The following is a 22,235-nucleotide window of genomic DNA, read 5'->3' as shown; positions in this document are numbered from 1 at the left end:
TTTGTTTAGATCTGCAGAATGACTTTCAGTACCTTCAGGAGAGCTGGCACACACATTGTGCTTTGGGGATCTGTTGGTCCTGTCCCCTCTCTAGTAGGTTTTTCATGCTGTCATTTAAACAAGCACAAGATTCCTGTGTGTTCATAGATATTTTTATGGCTGGGATAACCCGGATAAACAAGTGAATCAGCACATGGATAGAGATAACACTGTGTACTCAACTGTGCAAGCTCTTACAAAAGGTTCCTTTCTGCACTCCTCCACATGAACAGACTTTGCATGGTTTTATCAACAGGTCTACAACTGCCAGAAATTCTGTTCTTGAGAAGAGGAAATAAAAAGGAGAAAAAGCTGTAAAAAGCCTCGGATTCTAATGGTACTACCAGGTAGCATGTGCAATTCATTTAACTATGAGTCTCCAAATGTGTTAGCTCATAGCTGTGGTAACACTCATGGCAGCAGTCCCTGGGCTGAAAACTGTCCTGCTAATTAATAACAGCAAGGAACAGAGGTTGTGTGGAGTGTCACAGCAACAGGTCATGAATTAGGAGAGGAGCACTTGTGATCACATGTTCTGTAAACAGAGAACTGTATTTGAAATTATTCCCTATGTGTGATTGTGCCTTTTGGACAATCAGGGCTCAAGCTAGTGATGATTCCATGATTTCTTCCACTCTGTCATTCAATTGACTTACTGTCCTTAAGTCAGACGGATATCAGCTGCAACAGAGAAAATTCAGCTAAGAGGTCTTCTAAGGTTACCTTATGTTCTGTGCACTGAAAAGATTGTCCAAACTTAAAAAGAGTTGCTGAGAAAAGTTGTGGAGTTAAAAGGCAGAATGAGTCTTCCACAGTTTGGGAAGTCATGAGTGGCCATTTGTCCATTAAGGACCAGAGTCTCCTGGGAAGAGCTGAAAGACAACCTTGTGACAAGATGGTCCTTCACTCCAGAATGCCAATCCATGGTGTGTTTTTGTAGGAATATAAGGGACAGGTTCCCCAGGGGAAAAAAAAAAAAAAAAAAAAAAACCACAAAAAAAAACCCAAACAAAAAAACTCCACAAAATCGCAGAATTAACTATGTTGGACCTTTGAGATCATCGAGTCTGAGCTATGACCTAACACCACCACACAACCTGACCATGGCACTGAGTGCCACATGCAGTCTTTCCTTAAGTCATTTTCCAGAGACAGCGACTCCACAGACTCCCAGGGCAGCCCCCTCCAGTGCCAGTAGTATCAGTATTTTATGCTGTGAGACTTCACACTTTTTCCGTTGTAAATAGCTATTTGCCTGGTGGTGGCTAGATTCATTTGGGATGTGGAAAACAGAAGCTTATGTCCATTTCTGATTCCCAGGTTAACACAGGGAATTGAGTTTATGATTTCCTTTTTGAGTACTTTCTGCAGGAGACTGGTGATGGCTGGAGCATGCCCAGGAAGAGTTATTCCAGAAGCATTCTCCAATAGCAGATTACTGTGCATTATCTATTGCAGCAAATTTAATTGGAGGACTTTTCTCTTAGGATTGAGTACATGAAGTACCAAGGGACAGATTTCCATGTAACCCAAATCTTGAGACAGTTTGACTCTTTGATCAAATAGATGTTAAGTGCTCCATAACCAGAGGCTGAGGGCTGGATTTTCAATAGGCCTGAGCCCTTAGACAGCAGTTTTGAAAACCTGGCTGAATTTCAGTGCAAACCTGGCTTTAGAGACCTTTTATATGTTTGTTGAGCACAAAGGGACAGTCTGTCTAGTAAGTTCATGCCTTCATTAGGAGGAACTGAATCCTATTGATTTCCATGAGCATTGTGGCAGGATCAGACCTCTTCAATGTGTGACCTGTCAGCACCACACTTAAAAGCTCTGCCATGGCAACCAGGGCAGCAACCCTATGGCAGAGGAATGGGAAATGGCACGAGGTGGAGAAGGGACATCCTCTTCTCATTGACAGGAGACTTACCCATAATAGAGAAGGGGGCAAAAAAGCTTGATAAGTCAAGTGGCTTGATTGGTAAGCGAGCTTACTCTAAAGCAAACACAATGCCGTATGTGTCCCATTTGCCAGTGAGATCATCTGTTTCTTTGTCAGGGAAGAAAATGTGTTTCCCTTCCAAGTCCAGGGCTACTCAGGCAATTTACATGAACAAATAAAGATGAGGTTTAGCAGCACTATATAAATAAAATACAACTCTAAGTGGCCACCAAAGAACTGAGCTGCTCGAATGGAAGAGCACTGGGACATGAGCCAGGTGGCTGCTGTTTGCCATGGCTGCTTACAATTCCCCATCCAAGCATTGCTCAGATGCTTCTTGCTGAGGTAGGTTTATGGCTGTTGCAAAACATACTCTGGGAGATAAACAAGCTATGCTACAGATGAACAGCAGACCAGAGAAAGTAATATCAATCTGTACCTTAGTCATGGGCTTCACAGAAACTAGCTGGGTTCTTGTTAGAGCAAGAGACTGTGCAGGAGTATGTATAAGTGTGCAAGAGTCTGTAAAAGTGTGCAAGGGTGTGCAAGTATGTGTGTGAATGTGTAAGAAAATTTTAATGAAATAAACACTTCGATTGTATGTATAGGTATTGACTGTATACGTAAGCTGGAATGAACTTAAACTGCAGCAAAGTGCTTATTTAGAAGTTTTATTAAACAAACAAAAATCATTCAGAAGGTGAGTTATTGTAATATAAATATAACTGATGTACAAGCTGCAGGTTATAACCTCCATGCAGGGTAAAAGTTTGATGGGACTGTCAATGGAAAAGTCAGTGTGATGCTGGAAAGGCCAGTGCTTTGCATCTGGATGCATTTGGCCTGTGGGTTTCACATCTGCTATCCTCAGGCACAACCATGAAAGCATATCCGAGTGATAGTTACCCTGGGCTGTGGCTCAGCAGGTGGGATGCAGTTGTTCCATGCTGTTACTGGAAATTTTCTTTATATCAGCTCATTGTTTTAAATGCTAAGACCTGGATATTCGTGGTAGCTGACTCCAGGTACTTCAGCAAATTATATTAGTTATTCAGTCATTACAGGATTTCTCCTGACTATGTCAGGTAGGAAGTAAACCTCTCCAGAGAAAACTACATCTGTCTTAGGAGATTGGTCTCACTCTCACAGCATCTGTCTCTCTGCATTGACTTTAATGCAGCCTTTGGTAAAGTGCTGTGGTTAAATGCCTAAACTTAGGCAAAATCTGGGCTGGGAATTGGTACACCCTATGGACCTTATAAGGGGAAAAACCCAGCATAATTTTTCCTAGTTGACAGATAAGAGACTCAATTAATATGCCCAAAGCAAACCAGAAAATCTGTGGCAGATTTAGGAACTGATCGTGGGTGTTCTGAAGTCCGGTTATGGCCTTAACTGTTTCCGTGCCATTGCTGCTGCTCACAGCTGAGGATTGCACCCCTCCAAACAAAACACATATTTCTAACATATTGTATGATATTTCTGTGTGTGTGTGTGTACATATCTATATAAAAATTAAGATAACGCCTGCATTTCCTAATGCCACAGTTACCAGGGGTTATTGAACTGTAAAATTTCTCATTAAAAAAAAAAGGCTCTTAGGTCCAACACAGCTCTGGCTGGTGTTGTATTGGAAGTAAATCCTCTGAGAATTATTGCATCCAAAGATTTCACTTGGCTCAGGAAGTCACTGAGTTGCAAAAGGCTGGAGGCTGGGAGGGGATCAAGGGAAAGGATCCCTACAGAGCTCCCCTGGTGTTCATCTGGTGGGCTCTGCCTGTTCCTGGTGGACCCTTCCCATGCACCCAAAATCAGCCACAAGCTGACAACATGGCCCAGAAAGAGAGAGAAGAACTGGGGTGGGCTCTTGCAGTGTATCAAGGAATGTGAACCCCAATTTCTATTCAACTTCCCAGTAACTGCAGTGCCCTGAATGCTCAAGAATCCAGCACTGACAATCTCATAGGATATTGTGATGCTGCTAAATTTAAAAGAATAAGACTATTTTTAGTATGAACAGTTAACAGAGTTCCCACAAATCATGTTGAGAGGCATGGTTGTGATTATAGATCTGTAACATGTTTGCTGTGATAAAAAGCAGACCTGAGTCAGGTGGTCTTGTTAGCACAATGTTTGTACACTTGGGTAATAGATGCAGCTGTAGCAAAAAAAAAAATAAAAAATCAGCAGTTCTGTTTTAGTAGCAATTACTCATTTATAAACTGTAGCTATGTAGTGTAGAGGAGTAGCTGAAATCAGAGGCAAGACCTACAATTCTGGATGTTGGGAGGGACTATAACCTGAGAAAAATTCCACTCTCAAGACAGATGTCCTCTTTGCTGACTCTCCTCAGCACCTGCTGCACATATGCTTACCTTCAACTTGGGCTTCATTTTGACATAAACATTGCTTAAAGTTTAACATGTACTTATGGGCTTTGCTGGATAAGGTGGATCATAGGATCACAGGGTGGTTTAGGTTGAAAGGAACCTTGAAGATCATCTTGTTCCAAGCTCCCCTGCCATGGGCAGGGATACCTTTCAATAGACCAGGTTGTTCAGGGCCCCATCCAAACTGGCCTTGGCCACTTCCAGGGATGGACATAGGTGTGCACCTAAAACTTCCTTAAATTGCAATTTTAATGGTTTTCTGTAAGATTGGTGAGAGAACTGCTGCTATCAGACTTCCTGATCTTGATTTTGTAAGGGGCTGAGTGTGCTGGAAGTTTAGCCCCTTCTCAGCCTCGTCACCCTAGTAAATATTTCACACTTATGCTGTGTATTATTGCCAGGGACCAGGTTCTGAGCCAGTACCTGTGCTGTTGGCTCTATGGGGCAGCTTGGTGTGAGCCAGAATCAGCCCAGGGAATGCTCACAGGGTTCACCACAGCCATGGATCATGGGACTTCTCATGGCATCAGTTTCCAGTTCAGTTTGTTCTGGTTCCCATTCTCTCCAGTCAGCTGTTTCTGCACCTTCGTGTGTGTCTGAGCTAACTAAGAAGATTGGGAACCCTAAGGTATTTTGAGTCTGGGAAACATGGAGACAAATTACATGGAAAAACCCCATGCTCATTACTTACCTCACCTGTCCAGTCCCCAGTAGGTTTAAGGATTTACAAGGAGTTCTCCCAGGAATAGACATCCTGGTTTTTATGGTGCTGAGTTCAGCAGTTTGTGAGATCAGACAGGGAGCACTAAGTCCTGAATTTGTTTCAGATACTAAATTTAAAGTCTAATGGGGAACTTGGGATTTTTCTGTTGCTTTATTTTTTTTTCCTCTAAAAAATTATTTTTTGCAAACTGAAAACAAGACCCAATGCATAAAATTTCAGGTAATAATTTTCTCTAGGAAAATTTCATTTGTTTAAAATTAGAATTACTTATAGGTAAAAAATGTATTTTGTGAAGGAAGTTCAGCTAAAAGTTTTACATTCCTTTACTGGAATACCAACATGAGCAGGCCTAGTTTATAATTGTTTTTATCTTAAACTTCAATTTTACAATATCACATGTAAAAAATTAGTTACAAGTCCACATTAAAAGCTATTTTTCATCCTTTTGGGCCTCTGAGATGCTTAGCATCCAGATGTCAGTCTGGTTTCTTGGCTCTTCATTATCAGCCACATGGCACTGTTTAGCTGTTCCCTTCTGTGATACATCCAAGATACGCTCGTGCCCTGGAGAGGTGAAATAGCATGAATTCCCACCATCTCTGAAATGTAGCTTGTTCTTTTAGTCTGAACTTGTCTTGGGTCTACTGGACAGTGTCCTCAAAGTTTGCATAAGGAGTTTTTTCCATAAGTGTAGCCACTGCATGTTTATCCAAATCCCACAGAGAGCTTTCTGGCTCTTTTTTCCCTTTTAAAGACTCATCTGCATCCCACTGGTATGAGCTCTAATAGGGTGATCTGTGCCTTACCTTTCTTTGCTTTAGATAGCACAGACAGTCCTAAGCTTGGTGCTGCAAACCTGAGCACCCTCAAGCTGAAAGAAGCTTGAAGCTGAGCTCTAGAGCCAAGTCCTGTTTTCATAGGAGGTCCTTGAGGGATGCAATGAGTACTCCAGGTTGTAACTTTATTGTACAGTGCATCCTTGCCCTGGGACAAGTGTCTGACATTGAATCCCAGGTGTGATTTTGAGGCTATTTGCAGGTGCTCATTCAGGCTGTGTGGCTGTGGGAATTGCTGACGCCCTCACAGGTCTGTGACTTCCCATTCAGTAAGTGCTACAGCCTCCAGTTGCAGGGCTTCCTTTCATCTCTCCTTGTTGATGGCCTGGAGAGATGCACTGGAAGCCTTCTGGGATGAAGCCTGGTAGCTTTGCATCCCACCCTGCAACCAGAGGCTGCAAGCCAAGCTCCACCTGAGCTGAAGGTGGAGCTGGTTCTCCAGCAGGAGCCTGCCTGGCCATGGAGAGGCCAGTGGTGGGACTGGAAGTGAGAGGAGATGGATGGGACTGGTTGGAGCAAGGGCTGGGATAGGAAGGGCTCCATGGAGCTGGGATGTTCTGTTCAGGATGCTCTGGTCCCTCGCCATCAGGCAGTGGTGTGATGCCAAGGGGATACAGCACAGGGCCCAGCAGCTTCCATCTGCTGAGACAGGACATGAGAATGCACAGTGGAGCCAGCCCTCCCCCTTCCCATTTCTTCTTCCAAAAAATGGCTAATGTAAATAAATTGTCTGTTCACATGTGTTTTGGCATCTGAATGGGAACACTTGTCCGTGTGCCCCCATCAGCCCTCTCCCTCCCTCCCTTGGCGCTTTTGCTAAATGAGCTTTTCTTGCTCAGTTTCAGCTCCAGCCAGAGTTATTCCATTGGCATTTCCCTCCTGGACTGATAACGAGCCGAAGGAGCAGGCTGTAAAGCTGGTGACATAGACCAGCCCCAGTGGTGTCCAGGAGCTAAAAGGTCCCCAAGCCCTGTTTTGTGCAGCAGATAAACACTGGGCAGGGACCCAGGGGCTGCTCCAACCTGCATGTTGGGCTTTGCACATACCACTCCACTCACCCTGGTCTCTGTAGGAGCTCAGACTTGTTAAAAACTCCTCCCTAGGTGCTAGCAAAACTATGGCAGCATCCACGATGTTCCCTGGAGCACCAAACTTGCAGGGAAGTGGCTTGAATGTGGCTGTACCACATATTAAGTTACTGAAGGGGAAAATAACATACATTTAATAATAGAATTTCATTAAACGATAATGCAAACAGGTGACTGCAGGAGAAAACACTCATACAAATTCATTTTGACCGGGTCGCTCCAACTTCAGGTTGTTTTGCACAGACAAGGAGAAGAGAGGTGGTAGGTCACATGTTGCAAAATATTTCAAATGCTTCCCATTGGAAAAATAAATATTCAAGTAATTACAATGCCCCTTGTTAAAGGAGGAGATGGAAACATATTGTCATCCTCCTCACGATGTGCATTTCCTGTGCTGCAGGGTAATCAGCCACCCAGACATCCTTAATCCTGTTGGATTATTTGCGGCTGCACCTGCCTGAACTTTTTCTGTCCTGATTAACATTTGATTAAATCCACTTTTAAAATGCCAGCCTGACTGCAGCACTGGGGGGGCGCTTGCAGAGAGTGTTTTGCTCTCCATCCTGATTGCATCTGCATTAATTATGCTAAGTGCAGTGACAGGAACAATATTGGTGTAACAGAAGTTTATTCGGTTGATGTGGTCATTCAGACAAGAGGGCTGTAAACGGCTTCATGTGCGTAGGCTTGGCCTCCCATGAGGAGAAAATGTCATCTCATTATTATTCAGATTGACCTGATTTGGGTAATTTCTTTCTGAGAGCGAGGTAGTTTTGGAATCTCATTAGTTTACTGACATTTGCATGTGTTAATAGAGTTCTTGCTTGTTTTTAATCCTCCCTTCCTTTCTTACCATTGAAAATGAGTGTTTGGTGAAAATCAGGGATTTGGGCTGTGTGGCTGAAAACTTTCTAGGCTTCATATTGGACCTGCTGTGCTGTCTTCTGTTTGTGGACCCTGACCCCAGGTGTAGTGGTGCAGGAAGGTGTTTCCTCTCCCCAGGGAGCAGGCCCCGCTGTATGAGCCTTTGCCAGAGGGGAAGATGTCCCAATGTCTTTGTAAGGACAGTGACGTTCATCACATTTGGGTTTTTTACCTTCATTGTGCACATCACCAATAACTCAAGCCTTTCTGTGTTGGTCTGTCCTGTTGTGTGAAAATCGAGGAAGAAATCCTGCCAGGAAGAATTGTCTTAACCACACTTGAACATGGATTATGTTCTTATCTCTGGCAGCAGTTGAGGGCTCCCTTTTCAACAGGCTGTGGTGTGATGGAGGGAATAACCACAGCTCTGCTGGGCACAGGCATCCCGGGGCCACAGGGATTTCTTGGAGTGTGTTTGGAACCTCCTCCTAGGGGGAATGGGAAGCCCTGCAGTGGTCTGCAGCAGAATGCTCTGGGCTTGGCAGGGCTTCCTAAAACCTCCCAGTTCCCATCACCACACTGATGGCCGGATCAGGGGCAGGGTCACATCCTGAACAGTGATTACAGTTCACATTTTATGACTTAGCCACAAAATTCCAGCCTGTGTTACTGCCTTTGCACTGACAGTCCCTGGCCCAAACCAGTTAGTCTGCCTTGATGGCCTTTAATGGAGCGTGCCATAAGGGTCTCCACCCTCTCACAGTCTAATATGCAATAGACAAGTGCTTGGTAATCCTAAAAAAGAAGAGCTTTAAAGCAATTTTTTTCAGGCCTCATGCAGATCCTTTGCCGTGGTTGGTTTTCTTGCTAACAGGTGTTTGTGCACAATTTGCTTAAAGAAGCCACTTAGCTGCGAGGCAGCCCATCATGGGAATGTAAGACACTGAGCAGATACCTTGTCTTGCTCTGGGATTCCTGCTTCTGCTCTTCCAGATCCTGTGGCCCCACTAGTATAAAACCAAAGCTTTCTCTGGAAATCATAAAGCAGCTTTTGTGTCCTGTCAGTTGATGTTTTGAACCTATGTCAGGAAATGAGAAGAGAAAGAGGTGTTTTTTAAATTTACTTTTTTAAACAAAAATATTATTTTCTAAATGAGTAACAAAAACCTCTTTTTACAAATAATTTAGATTTTTTTCCCCCCACTTCCCTTTCTGAAAATGAAAAGTCCAATAACTCATTACACAGAAACTGAGGGGGAGATTCTTGGGGAAGCTTTCATGAGGGGACAGGGAATATCTCTTAAAATCTTTTCCTAAAATGTGGCCGACTCTGTAACACCTGTGCCTGGATCTAAACCGAATATTTATTTGTTTAAAGAATGGTTGGAAAAATCATTTTCAGGCCAGCTATGGATTAAAGGTTGGGATTTGGGGTTTAGTTGTTTGTGGTTTTTCCTCAGAGCCTTGTTGTTTCTTTGCTGTAGACTTATTTTCCTTTCTGCAGCTTCTCCCTCACTGCCGCACCACACCAGTGGAGTTCCTCCCAACATCTGCTCCACACTCTGACAAAAGGGGCTGCAGTGGGAGCTGCCTGGATCTAATTTTGTAGGGTGATGGCCAGTTTACTCCTGCAGATCTCCACGGTGTCTCCACATGTAGATGTGTTTCACCTTTTTCCCACGAACCCAGTGAACTCCATGGCCTATTTTTTTTCTTTTTTTTTTTTCAATTTTAGATGGGATTTTGACTAGTTCTTTTTTTAAAGTGTTTTCTTGCCTGATGCTGGAGGCTGAGCGGGTGAACAAAAACACCTGGGGAAAAAAAAAAGAAAATAAGTTAACAATAAACCAGATAGGGTTGTTTATTGAGCTTTGAGTCTCTGGCAAATATCTGACTGTAGCTGTATTAAATTACCCTCTGCAAGTATCTAGTCTTCATTTGTAACCCAGCTTCATAATTTGTTCAGTACTGATTCTTCACCAGTTCCCTTTCCACAGTTCCCATTTTGAAACACAGGCATTATACTGAGTTTTTTTCCTGTGGTGCTATGGCTGATAAGAAATTTTATCACCTTTTTACCTCTCAAAGGGGCCATTTGTAAATGGGTCCTTAGTTTTGCTGTATTCATCACAGGTGTTTTCCTCCTGCATAGTCAGGCAGTGTGATTTTTGCAGCGGGTAGGTTGTTCAGTGGCATTTCTTTCCCACTAATGATACAAATTATTGAAAAGAGAAGCACGATAAAGACAATAAAGCAGGTGACATGTTACAGCATAATTTCTACAACTGATGCATTTGCAATATGAAGGTAACATTACAGGAAGTTTTCTTGGAGCTGCTCTGGAGTTTACTTTCCTTCTGACACTCAGGGTGGCAGCTTTCAGATTCACACACAAACCCTTTCTTTACATTTGTGGAACAGCTCTACCACATGAAGTTGTAGAAGAGAGTGTCAGGGCAAATAAAGAAATTGGTAAGCTCTGTCTTGGTTGGATAGTTGTGTAGTTTCATCACTGTCTGAATTAAGAGTAAGTGCTGCCCATGTTCATTTTCTCTATATTGTCCCCAGCTTTGAGATGGCCACTGTGCTTTCCTCTGCATTGAAAGTAAAGAGAGTTCATGATCTGGTGGCTATCAATAGTACATGAAGGGAAACTGCTCATTCTTCTGTGTGTTTCTTCTTCACTACCTGTAGCTGTCCTTGCCTGCCAGGGCTGCCCATGGTTGAACTCTCCTTCAGGGGCTGCAAAGCCTGAGGAATGTCACTTTGAAACATCTAAGACATGAAGCAAAAATTCAGTGCGAAGAAGCAGCCATAATTCCCACATCCCTGGTGCTAGAATCCCTGTGCCCAACTGCAGAAGCACGACCTAAAGAGGCTGCTTCTCCATGGAGAGATTGTTTTAGTCAACAGATGTAGAAAGGGCTCCTGAGTTTTTGGCAAACCCCCAGGCCATGCCTCTTAAAGGAGGTAAAACTGCAGGTGTCCACTACTGTGCTGTGTATTCTGCAGGAATCTCAATGGCTGTGGCACCAGAGGAGAATTCTCCTTGTGGGTTTTTTCCAACTCCTTGCGAAAACAGTGGTTGAAAATCAGTGGAAATGAATGCTGTTATCATCATCCCACACACAGGATGTTGAAAAGCAGGATTTGTCTTTCTGCTTTTTCCCAGGAAAGAAATGTGTTTGTACTCTAAGATTAATCAAAAAAGCAATGCTTAAAAGGTTTTGGAACAGACATTCCAGCCTGCTTCACAATGAACCTCAGTGGAAACCTGACTTTGTTTCCCTCTCGAGGATGACCAAACACTGCCAAGCACTGAAGGTAGCAGATTGGCCATCATCCAACAGTGTGACCTGTGGGATCATTTTAATATTGATATTAATATTTTGAAATAACATGTCATTCAAAAGTGAGTGCTATTCAAAAAGTAAATTAATGCTATTAGAAATTATGAGAATTCTAACAGTGCCATTATGGTGTCCAACTGATTGAAATAGAATTTTCCCTTTCAATAATTTTGTCAAAACCAACATCATCTGCAAAATGTTTTGGAGCTGTGACAGCAGTTCCCAGAAGAAAAATATCACTTTAATAATTATTTAATTAGGCAGATTCAATGTGCATTGTGAAAATTAATAACTGTTTAGATCTGCAAGAGAAAAGCACTGTGGAATTTAATAGCAAATTGTTCTAATGAAGTGCAACTTCTAATCAATAAATTGCTGTTATTCTGATTCACCATCTTTCTCCACGTCCTCCAGCAGCTGAGTACCAGCTGGGCTGGAAATGCTCTCATTGATGTAACTGGATGCAGACAGCTAATTTGGGAGTGTTTTAACCTACTTTGCACTTGTCTTTATCTTTACTCTCATTTTCATGTGGCCTGCTGCTACAAACCATCCCCTGGATGACAGGACAGAGGGATCTGACGAACACACTTTCTTTTGTGGGTTTACGAGGCTGAGCAGTGAAAGGATTGTTTTCATTACTAACATCCTGGTGTAGTAAAATACCAAATTTAATACATATGACGATTGTTATATTACTTAATCCACCATTTGCCTTCTAATTTAGTTTGAGTTTGCCTTGTTATTTGGTATGTTAGAGGAAGGCTACAATTCAGCTATTTGGCACACCCTTCTGCACCATCAGTTGTGCTTTAGTATCACATGCTGACAGAGCCTCCAGCTTTAAGAGCTCACAGGATAGTGATCCCATCAGCCTGGGCAGAGGAGGCACCTGGTGTCAATTTTGTCAGACCTCTCCATCAGTTTGGCAGCTTTTTGTTTTGGGGAAGACAGATTCACAGGACAACACCAGGGAAGTACAGAGCTGGAGCTTTTCTGTGGCTTTTGTGCAGTTGATGTGGCTCAAAGCTCAGGAAAAGCCACCAGACTGTGTGGTAAAGACCAGAAGTGCAAACAGCGCGTGTGGGGAAATCAGTTCATAGATCTTCTGTGATTTTTGGGAGGCTGCTTTCTATTAAAATGGTTTTTATTATGCTACACTGCCAAACCTGAGAGCAATAGCGATTTTTTTTTTCATGCTCCAGAGGGTGTGAGAAAGCAGAGCCAGGCATTGCATTGCTCATCCCAGAAGGGCAAGACACTGTCCGTCAGCAGGATATCTAAATAAGCTTTGATCTGCATCATCAACAACAAAATGTTTGAAAGCCTTCCCCACCCAAACAAGCTCCACGGAAAGTTAATTTATGTGTAATGTTCCTCTAAGGACTCTGAGCATCCTCCAGTCTATGCTGAGACAAGCCTGGCTACTCCTGGTAGGAGAAATTACCAAGGAATAATCTGTCATGTTGTAGGTCTTGGTGAGGTTGGTGGGGCTTGATATCATGAGTTTGCAAGAAAGGTTTTGAATGGTGCTGATCCTCTGGTTCTCATCATTTTGGAATCAAATAAGCCAGTTGTCTAATTGTAGACAGGCAAATTCTGGATTCATTGAAAGATTGAGCTCCAGGGTGCTATCCTGGCTACAAACCAATGGGCAGTAGAACACCACTCAAATCACATGCAAATCTTTTACATGTGTATATTCAGGGAGGGAGTGGTTTTTGGGGTTTTTTGGTTGGTTAGATAAAGAAATGTTTAGTAAATAGCTGCTGGGATCCAAGATAATGTTATGGTGTTTTCTTTGGGGTTTTTTTCTGTTGGATTTTTTTGTGGTGGACAAAATTATTACAATGGCATTTTAGAAAGAAATTCACATTGCAGAAGTGAGGATAGGATGATTAGACTCCCCTTTATTTTAAGGATAAACAGGATTCAGCCCATCAGAGATGAGATGTTTGCATGTGGCCATTCAGTTTGTGTGTCACACATGTGATCAATTTAACCAGGGGAGGATTTAGGCAGGGTGTGGAGGCCGATGTTTCTTCTGACATGTGGAATGTTAAGCCACAAAAATGCAACCACAAAATCAGCAGATTAGAATTCCCATTTGTAAGGAATAAATAATCATTATGGTGAGATAGTCCATGAGGGATTAACACGGCTGCTTCCAATTCTGTTGTTCTGTTGTTCGATCTGTTGTGACATTTTTTCCATGCATGTATCTCCCTCTTTTTTTATTTTTCTTTTTCTTTTTTTTTTTTTTTCTTCTTATTCCTGGTTGGTATTGTAGTTGTCACAGTGATTTATGGGAATGAGTGCGATCTTTGGGAGGTTTGTCTGTGTACATACCTCTTGTTTTCCTCCTTGCTTGTAATTATGTTATGCACCTGTTGCTCCCCATTAGGGCCCACGTGCTCGGGGAGCCAATGCTCACATTGCAGTTGGTTTACTCAGTTTTACAACATTTGTTATTCGCATCTGATCGATCTGTTCTGGCTTCATGCCAAGGAGCTGCCTGGCAGCATAAATCATCCTTGCACTGAAAAGAAGAGCACGGTGTCTATTTCAGGTTCCCACCCACCAGAGCCTCATAAATTTCCACAAATGTTTCAAGAAACAGGTTTGATTGTTTAGAATGAGCTAATGCTGCAAAGACCTTCTTAGTCCCGAGCTGAGTTTGGGACTCTGGCTCCCCAGGCTTATAGGGTTAACTCAGATTTATGGGAAATGTCTACATCACTCTTAAAAAGCAAGCTGAGAGCAGTGGAGAGCATGTTGGCTTCTCAGTCTCCCTGAGGTCTCCCTGAGCAGGTTGTGGTGCTGAGTACCTGATGTTCTGTTAACTGCCCTGTTAACCTGCCTGGCATGTGCAGGCGTGTCTGCAGCCTCAGAGAGGAAGCCTCCAAACAGGGGTGTTGAAAGCATTCCCTGTCTTTTCTCAAAACTCAGTGTGTGTGTATCCTTAGTTTTCCTTTTAGTCCAAAAGCTTTTAGAAATTTTCCAGTCATCCCTCAGTTAAAGATTTGCTTGATTGCAGAGTGTCTCCACTCTCAGCATTTGAAAAATGGGCATTTTTTTTCTCTTCTGATATGGTCAATGCATCTGATGGTGATAATGGCAAACCAAGGAGGCTTGGCTGGATCTGTGGCATTTTTAAAGGAAATTATTCTCATGGAGTTGCGAACCTTTAAGTAAGTCCAGTACCAGAAATTATATGATTAAGGTATTTATATTTGAAAAACTGTGTCTGTAGTACATTCATTAGGGCTGGGCAAGGGGTCGGGGTGGTGAAGCATCCTTGGACTTCACTGTAGTTGTGGGACTGTGTTGTGAGGAACCAGGTGACCACCATCCCCCTAAAAATCGGTAACAGAGGGAGCTATTGCTAGATCTGATATCATGAAACATCTTGAGTCTTAAACAGAAGAGAATAATCTTTTATGGGAATCTGAAGAAGTTTTACCTCTTACACTCTTTATGCAAACTTCAGCGAAAGAGGAGAACATGCAGTCACAGACCATTGCTGCTTTGGGACTGCTGTGTCAAGAAAGGAGGGAGCTGGTGAATCCTCTTCTGTTAATAGCTCTTTCTAGTGGTTCCACAGAAAGTTCTGACACATGCACAGAAGATAAGCTCACCAGTGGCTCATTAAAGTTATGATTGAAGTGTAACCCCTGGTTCAAGAATTCCCTGAAGCAGGGAGAGTGGAAGGATATGCTAAGAAATGCTCCTCTGGGACACATGTCTTTTTTTCCTATTATTTCTCCAAGTGCAGAGATACTGAGTCAGTCATGAGCCAGAGTTACTACTGGGGAATATGGTTTGCTTGTTGAGTTTAAAATATAAAATCCTTTGGGTGTCATTTATATCCCTAAATGTAGTAAAAGAAATGCTGGCTAACTGTATACAGCCTCTCCTGTTTACAAACAGATGTGGTACTGCCTGAAGTCAGAATTAGATATAAAATGATCAAAAAAGGTCAAAATTAGCCTTGTAAAATTCTCATAACAATTGCATGACAGAAAACTGGCCAAGTACCTCAGCAATGCTCCCCAGCCTGTGATTTCAGAGGTAATTAAATGAAAATGCAGCCTGGCTTGTTTAAGTGTAGAGGGCTCTTTCCTCTGCTTGCAGTTGTTGCTATGTGAGAGACGCTGTGGCTCTGCCTCTGAGGCCATGAGGCCAATTTTTAGGCTCTCTAGTAAAATACTTCATTACTTAAATATGTATTGTCTTTGGGGAGCACGTCTCTCCTCTCCCCTCCCTAATATACTTCATCATAAACTTCTGCAAAAAGGTATAAATAAATAAAATAATCCAGGTTCCTTTTTCTTAAACAAGAATTTAATTAAATGGAAGTTAGATCCCTTTGGAATACAGAAAAGCAACTTTAAAGACACTCTAGACATGGGCTTTAAGGATTTCCTTTCCTCTTTTTGCTTAATAGACCCCAATCCTTGGACTGTATTTCTCTGCTTCAATGCTAAAAGACTCCTTAAAAGAAGCAATATTCAAAGGCCTAACCCAGACATTTTATGGGATGTCATACATTTTCAGCTGTTCATAACATAAAAAATAAAATAAAATACTGCAGGTTACTTTATCAAAGAGAAAGTTGATTTGTAATTCCCAGGGTAGAATTATGAAAATACCTTGAGAGCATTACAGGAACAGACATTTATGAGAAGTAATAAAATTAGCTGACCGCAGTACAAATTTGCTGAATGCTTTTGGAGGAGAAAATATGTTCCTTCCCCCACTGCCCAGAGAAAATCAGACAAAAACTGTCAGTTTGTGAGGCCTTTTCTGCAACAAATCAGAGCCATTCTTTAGCAGAGTGGTATTTCTGCTATGTTACTCTGGATAAAACTCAATCTTCCTCCTTCTGAAACATCAGAAAAAGAGGTAATGGTATTGACAGAAGCAGCACTGAGTATTAGCAGGGCATTGTATATGGGAGTGACAATGCTTTGCAGCTGCCCTCCATCCCTAGGCTAATGCTTCACTGGTCAGGTTGTCTTGAGGATGAACGGGGAAGGATAGAAAGCCTTAGGAAGATGTCAAAGACCAAATGTTGGAGGGTGCTGGGTGCCTTCAGGTCCACAGAAGATCCACCTCTCCCACTGAACTACCTTGAGCTGCTGTATTCAGAGAGGCACTGTAGAGATTGTCCCACTTTCTTCACCCCCTGTCCCAGTCCACAACCAGGAGACTGTAAGAGCCAATGCGAGCCCCTGTGGGGTTTCATCCTGTGTGAGTCAGTGTGGCCCTAAGGCAAACAGATGTCACAAAGAATTCCAGAACCAGGTGGGACAGTGTCATCCGCTCCTGTCCTGCAGATAACCAGTAATATGGAGTCTATTAAAATCATCTTCATGGCATCTGGAGTCATCTTAAGGACATGGAGGGATCTCTCTCCACCTCCCTTTTGATGGGCTCTTCCAGTAGTTTTTACTTGCAACTGACTAAATAAATAAATCAATGAAGTACCTTCTTTCTGTTTGCCATGTGTTTCATCTCACTCCTGACTGAGCTGTGCCTTTCTGTGCTGAGCTTAGGAATCTGTCCATTTCCACAAGTTTTCCTAGCAAAGATGTGCATAACTGCAGTCAGTCCATCTCCATCTCACACTACATTGACCAACCTACTTAAATCTCCTACTGCAAGGCTTGTTTCCTGATCCTTGAATTACCCTGTTGCTCTTCTTTCTATTTGTGGTTTCTTGAGAAAACAAGTCTTATGTACTGAAACTGCATTTGTGTGTCTGCCTGATCACCCTCCTCTCCCTCAATTTCGTAAAGACAGGAAGAGTTTTAAAGATCTTTAAGCTGTACTTTACCTGAACACACAGCCAGGAAGAGAAGGGAAATCTTGGTAGTGCCCTAACGAAGGAAAAGCAGAAGTGTGTGTGCTCAGTTGCTATTAGACATCAAAAAATCCACACTGAAGCGACCTGCCACAAGTTTTCATGAGTCACATTGCACCTGCAGATGCTTTTTTTGAAGGCACATCCCTGGAGCCGTGCATGATGGTCTCAGCTCAGTCTCACCATGCTGTGATACTGAGCCAGGTATCCTGTACATCCAGTCCAGGAGAGCAGCGTGACGAGAGTGGGGTCAGTGGTCAGCAGTGAGCATCAAGGTTCACCTTCCAGGAGCCCTGCCTGGTCTTCCCATCTGAAAAAGTCTCTCTGGGTGTTGGTGTCTTCCTGCCTGCTTCGTTTCAAGAGGCAAATCTGTTCAGATGGCTCCATGTCTTCAGAGTTGTCATGCTGACAGTCTGTCTCGTGCATGTGGATTTTATTGGCAGCATTTCAAGAACTTCCAAATCATGGATGAAAATGTTGACTGGTGTTGGGCTTGTTACCAATCCCTGTAATTTTTATTTTTTTTTTTGCTAGAAAAGGCTCCCACCACAGATGGTTCTCTATTTTTACAGCTACTTTTTGACATCTTTCAGTGTAGTCAATTTTCAAACTGAGGTGTTTTCTATTAATATTACGTATTTCTAGTTCTATAAGCAGGAACTTAATCTCCCTTGGCTTACTACTGTAAACAGTCATTTTACCAACTAATGATGAATAATGTCAGAAAGAAAACAACTCTTTTTTGACTTATTTTTTCTCACGTCATACTGACCACCACAAATTATCTAACTCCTTTCCTAAGGGTCTTCTGTACTCAGTGAGTATTCTATAGCATACAGAAGAATATAGAAACCCAAGAACAGAATACTTAATCTATAATTTAACTGATGAAAAATAATTTTGCAAATACATTTCAAAACATTTGTCCTGGACAAACAAAACCAGTTTTCTGTTTTATTTCCTTTTTTAATTGATTTACTGAAATGTTTGTGAATGGGAAAAAGCAGACTCAATATCTGTGTACATCTATCATGGTACTCAATGCACAGTATATTTTCTTGTAAAAGAAGCAATTGAGATATGACAAATGCTTTTCCTTTTTGGCATTCCTCTTTATTATTCTTATTGATTGACATGAAGGCTAGACTGGTTCCTGGCTCCACTGAGCTTGATATCACACTATGTTGAATAAGATGTGGCTCCTGCCACATCATTAAACCAGTGGTTAATATGGTTTTGAAAGACTTAAAGCAGAGTGTGTCAGATTTTGCAATTCATTTCAGTGAAATAATTGTTGCTCATTCTGTGGTCACAAGGAAAAGCATTTAAGATATACATATAATCATACATATTTCTTGATCTAGAGGCTGCAGAAATGAGGCCTTAATGCTGTTTATCATCTTGGGGGACATTAAAGTGATGGGAGTGGAAGGGCTGTTTAGGTTACAGCAACCTAATTATACCCAGTGGAGAGAGTACCACAGCATTCAAAACCAGCTGGTGGAGGAAATCTCCTGTGGATCCAAATTACATCTTTTTCAGTTAAAGAGCCAGCATCTTTCATTAGCTGAGCAACCAAACTGTTTTAAATGTAGTTCATACCCATTGAAAGTAGGGGGGCTTGTGTTGGGTGAGTGTGTTCAGATTCTTTAGTATCTCAAGAAGGAAACTCCTTGAGTTTATTTATTTTTTCTCCTTCTCTGTAGCTGCCAGCAGCACCACAGGTACTGAATTACTCCATCTCAACAGGAGCAGAAGGGGTTTGTGTTGGATCTGCTCAGTGGTGGAAATTTTAAATTGCATATCACGTTACATGGTGCATCTTAAAATACCCATTCACTATTCTCTCCACAAGCACTTCTTGTTTGTTTCTTCTCAAATTCAACTGTGGTGGCAAGGTGGGAAGTCTGAATGAAAGGTGGGAGTTTGCCATAACTGATCGGTGTTAAATCAGATAGGAGGCACCTAAAACACTGGATATTGTGCTCTAATGAAAATAATAAAATGTTTTAGATTTCTGGGGCTAACTAAAATAAAGAAGAACTAATGATTTATTGCCTCTAACAGGTTTAAAATATTTCTGATTTGTTTCTAAAACTTACAAGACTTCATTTGTAAGTCTAAGTAGCCAAGCTTAGATTAAGCTCTGTTTTTAAATGCTTGCCAGGCTTTCCTTGGGACAACCACTGCATTTTATTGTGTGTTTGTACATGTGCATAGATATAGATACAGATTAAATGTCACCAATACCTAGTTCCCCAGGTCATGGCCTGCTTAACAAAATGACTGTTCAATCTGGGAGTGCTTTCTTTAGGATAGAGTTTCTGCCTGTTTTCAAGGTAAGACAGAACAGTCAAATATTTATGAATGTTACAACATTCCAGATTTCCTTTCCAAGGCTACTTGAGGCCACTTGAAGAAGTAAATCTGTCGTGGTGATGGAGACAAGCTTCATTTGCACGCTTCCTTTCATCTCTCTCCAAACAAACGGTTCATTCACACTTCCTAGGTCAGTGGTGGCAACCAGGCTTGGTTTCTCTGTGGAAGGAGCAGGACTGGTCGTGGTCATTTACACAATGCTGGTGTAGTACTGAAGAAGGGATTTGCACAATCCAGGCACATGTTATCTTTGCTTGTCTTTTCATGCATTTGATATGCTCAAGAGAACTGGTGACCCTTGATACCCTGTGTATACCTGGAAATCATGCAGACTGGGGAGCTGCCTTTCTTGCACAACTGTTCTGCAGATGTTTCTCCATTACATATTTTTCAGGGACTTTTCCCTAAGGCACTCACAACTACAGCAATGTCTAATGAATTGTGGTTGCTCTGTATAAGGCCAGATTTGGAGCTGTGATTTCGAGCTGCAGGATGACCTTTTTAGTGTCTCCCACCTCTATGTCTTTCGTGCTTATACTGGTGCTTTCTTTAGCTCTTAATGAATCTTAGAATTGTTTTGGTTGGAAAAGACCTTTGAGATCAACCAGTATACCTGTTAATCCATCAGTGCCAAGTCCACCACTAAACCATGTCCCCAAAGGCCACATCTATACACGTCTTTTAAATACCTTCAGGATGGTAACTCCATCACTGCCCTGGGCAGCCCGTGCCAGGGCTTTATTCTTTTGGTGAAGAAGAATTTTTTTCCAATATCCAATCTAAACCTCCCCTGGCACCATTTGAGGCCATTTGTTCTTGTTCTATCCCTTGCTACCTGGGAGAAGGGTTTGTTCTCCACCAGACTTCAACCTTCTTACAGGGAGCTGTAGAGTGATAAGGTCATTTCAGCACTTGTGTGTCTGGAAGTGGTGTAGCAGGTCACTGACCATTCCCCTTGTATAGGGAGGCTTCATTCTGTTCCCCATCCCTGTCTTCCAGCTCACGGGTCTGGGTACCTACAGAGCAATTGATCTTGCCATTAAAGACTGAAGCAAAGAAGGCATTGAGTACATCAGCTTTTTTCTTAGTCACTACATTTCCCCTCACATCCAATAAAGGCTGTAAATGTATTTATAGAAAGCTTTTTTAATTGTCTTTTATTGCAGTAGCCAGATTAATTTCTAGTTAGGCTTTGGCACTTCTAATTTTCTCTCTGCATAACCTCACAATATTCTTGTAGCTTGCCTGAGTTGCCTGTCCCTTCTTCTAAAGGTCATAAACTCTTATTTTTTTTTCCTGAATTCCAGCCAGTGCTCTCTGTTCAGCCAGGCCAGTCTTCTTGCCTGCCAACTCGTTCTTTGATGGAGAAGACGGAGTGACAACTCCATGTATTCCAGGCATTTTTCTCTTGACCTCCCACAGTGGCTGTCAGGGTCACTTTGACTTTGCTGCAGATGGGGCTCTGTGCCTAGAAATCTCTTTCTAGCCCTAAAAGTTAAGTCCCACAGCTGCTGCAAAGGAAACTTGGCTGGATGGTGGGAAACTCCTGTCAGGGCTGGATGGAAACCTTTCTCCCAACTGCAGAGAGGCAGCAGGCTGGTCTGTACCTCCTGTTTCAGGCATGGAGTTGCATCCCTGCCGCTCTTCCTACCCAGGAAGAGTTACTGACTGGCAAGGCCAGCCTCACACTAATGTCGTCCCAAGTGTGGAGTGCAGGGATCCTCATACTGACCTAAAACAGTTGTCTCTGGTCTTGACCAATTGCATCTCAGATTTTATGTTCTGGTCAACCATTGTTTCCTGGTTTTGACCAATCCTGTCCAGCCACGCAGCCCTGGAGAGTGTGGAGACCTAACCAGAGGCAGATATGTGCTGGATCTGCTACAGGCAGTGCCTGAATTTCTGTGGGTTTGGGGTCATGGTTTAATCCTTCCTGATAACTAGCTGTCAGTGTCACATGCAGTTGTGCTTAGTGGTTCCTTGTTAGCTTTTCTCAGCAGGGGCTGCTGCCTCCTTGGGGAGCACAGGAGGCAGCTTGGACAATGTCCAGCACTCGTGTGGAAGGCACCTGATGCGCCAGGCCAGAGAGCCGTAGTGGGGTCATGGACAGAAGGAAAGTTATGATGTGATTTGGGAGCAGCCCCTGTTCTCTGGTGAGATAGTGGGTGGAAAGAGGTTGTGGTTGAAGCCATAAGGAAAACTCCTATGCATGTCAGTCGTGCGAGTTCCACATCCAGCACGCTCCTCAGGGAGAAGGTGGCTGGCTGTGTGTCCCATCAGCTGTAATGAGAAGTGAGGAGATAAATGGTGGAGGCAGGAGTTGTGCAAGCTCACCTCCTGGCCTGCCCTCAGTGGGATCACGTCAGTGAAAGCAGTTGAGTCACCTCTCCCTGGAGGTGTCTGATGGATGTTGCAGCCAGGACTTGGCACTGAGGAGCGAGCTGGGCCTCGCTGCCCAGGCTGCATCCCCAGCTGAGGCACGAAGTAATGTCTTAGCCAAATGTTCGCTTGAGCACACCGTGGCTGCTTAGCCTCTCCTGTGCAAAAGAACTTCCTTCCCTTTGGGGTATTCCCTTGATTTTTAAAAAGTCAAGCAAATATTTAAGAGTGGATTAGAGTCTAGCTCAACATATCCATCATTCACCATCAATTACCCAGGTCACTAGTATGATTACACTCAGCTCGGGACTCTTCTGTGTTTGAATGTACCAAGAGCTGGGAGGAACTAAGGGTGGAAATTTATAGCAAGAACCTTTCCCT

The 22,235-nt window shown here is 42.8% G+C and overlaps 1 protein-coding gene across 1 annotated transcript in view; it reads left to right on the top strand.

The window, feature by feature from the left end:
• The window catches only part of TRABD2B (TraB domain containing 2B), a 260,426-nt gene that overhangs the window by 175,334 nt on the left and 62,857 nt on the right, over positions 1–22,235 (top strand). The window lies entirely within an intron of this gene.

The sequence above is a fragment of the Passer domesticus genome, chromosome 7, assembly GCF_036417665.1.
Source record: "Passer domesticus isolate bPasDom1 chromosome 7, bPasDom1.hap1, whole genome shotgun sequence".
NCBI lineage: Eukaryota > Metazoa > Chordata > Aves > Passeriformes > Passeridae > Passer > Passer domesticus.
This window is presented reverse-complemented; position numbering and strand designations above follow the sequence as displayed.